Source organism: Orycteropus afer, unplaced genomic scaffold (assembly GCF_000298275.1).
Source record: "Orycteropus afer afer isolate SDZICR_OR568_19922 unplaced genomic scaffold, OryAfe1.0 scaffold00071, whole genome shotgun sequence".
Lineage (NCBI taxonomy): Eukaryota > Metazoa > Chordata > Mammalia > Tubulidentata > Orycteropodidae > Orycteropus > Orycteropus afer.
In genome coordinates this window covers 2,462,499-2,464,292 of record NW_006921658.1, presented here as the reverse complement: position 1 = coordinate 2,464,292, position 1,794 = coordinate 2,462,499, and the positions used below count along the sequence as shown (strand labels likewise).

At 39.3% G+C, this 1,794-nt stretch overlaps 1 protein-coding gene and 1 non-coding gene across 2 annotated transcripts in view; both read left to right on the top strand.

Moving 5' to 3' along the window:
- LARP7 (La ribonucleoprotein 7, transcriptional regulator) overlaps nucleotides 1–1,794 on the top strand; it is a 103,518-nt gene that overhangs the window by 11,766 nt on the left and 89,958 nt on the right. The window lies entirely within an intron of this gene.
- On the top strand, nucleotides 658–821 carry LOC122149994. Its single transcript, XR_006163430.1, has one exon. It is a non-coding gene; the product is annotated as a U1 spliceosomal RNA (small nuclear RNA).

Here is a 1,794-nt window from a genome sequence, read left to right as displayed (position 1 = left end):
CTGGAGACAGAATGAAGTTTTTCTTATTTCTCTTCACTTTTTAAAATAATTGAACTTTGTTTTTATCAAAATGGTGTTTTATGTTCAAATTACTGATATGTCACATGTTCAGAGGGTAAAGGAAGAATTCAAGAAATTTATAAACAACGCATGACTCACTGCCGTCGGGTCAGAGCCGACTCATAGTGACCCCTCCTTCGATTTCCAAGGCAGTATCTCGACAGGTAGATTCCTTCTGAGGAGTGGGTGGGTGGGTTTTGGGTGGGTGGGTTTGAACCGCCAGCCTTCTGGTTAACTGTTGAATGCCTTAGGCACTATGCCACCAGAGCTCCCAACAATGCATGAGCATGAAAGAATTCTAAACACCTGCAGTTTTGAAGACTCACCTCTCAGATGAATAGATGTTTGTTGTAATCAAAAAGTGACTTCTTTGCCATGGCCACAGTGCACCAAACACTTTAAAGAAATTAATTTAACGAATACTCATTGAGTCTATGGTTGAGAAAAAGATTTGCGTTTACTCCAAAGTTAAGTAAGATGTTTTAATTTTAATTTTTTTCCACCCAGGAAGCTTTTGGCATATTTAAGACATTTCAAATTACTTTTTAGTCCCATGTAATTTCATTTGACTTCATTAAAAATATCTAAAAATTTATTACCTTTACCTGGCAGGAGACATACCATGATCACGAAAGTGGTTTTCCCAGGGTGAAGCTTATCCATTGCACTCCGGATGTGATGACCCCTGCAATTTCCCCAAATGTGGGGAACTCGACTGCATAGTTTGTGGTAGTGGGGGACTGCGTTCATGCTTTCCCCTATAAGAAAGAAATTTTAAAATTTTGAAAAAGAAATAAAAATAGAAATATCCAAAAATTTATGAGAAGTTGTAATAAATAGACTTTATGTTGTTGTTGTTGTTATGTGCTGTCAAGTCGGACCCGACTCATAGCAACCCCTCCTTGGTTTTCCGAGGCAGTATCACTATGGAAGTAGATTGCCCCATCTTCTTTCCAAGGAGTGACTTTATTAGCAGATCCTTACTTGGAGTATTTTTAATTTTCTAAATTCACATTTGTAAGCAAACCATAACACAGGCACTTAGCCCAAAATGTAAATTGAAAAGCACAATATAATTATCAAGGACCCATGTCATTTAAGAAATGTCCTAATCATACTCATGCAAAAAATACAGCACATTGCCATCAAGTCAGATCTGACTCATAGCAATCCCTCCTTGGGTTTCACTACGGAAGTAGATTGCCCAACGTTCCTTCTGAGGAGTGGCTGGTGGGTTTGAACCGCCAGTCTTCTGGTTAGCAGTCAGATGCCTTAGGCACTACACCACCAGAACTCTTCATTCATATGCAAGGGGGTATAAAATAACAAGGACATATGGGTCCTGGACCTTGCTAAAAAGTTTTTAAAATGTACCAGGGCACAGTGGCTATTAATAATTGAAAGATTTTTAGTATAGTAGAATTTAAGCCATAGGAGCTCTGGTAGCATAGTGCCTAAGGGACTTGACTGCTAACCAGAAGGCTGGCGGTTCAAACCCACCAGCCATTCCTTGGAAAGAAGGTTGGGCAATCTAGTTTTGTAGTGTTACTGTCTCGGCAACCCAAGGAGGGGTCTCTGTGAGTCGGGTTCGACTCCACGGCACATAACAACAACAACAGCAACCAAAGGGTTTTACATAATTCAAAGATTTAATAATTTCTATTGTACTTAATAAAGTAGAGCTCTGGTGGTTCAGAGGTTAAGACATTTATTTGGCTGCTAGCAAAAAATGTC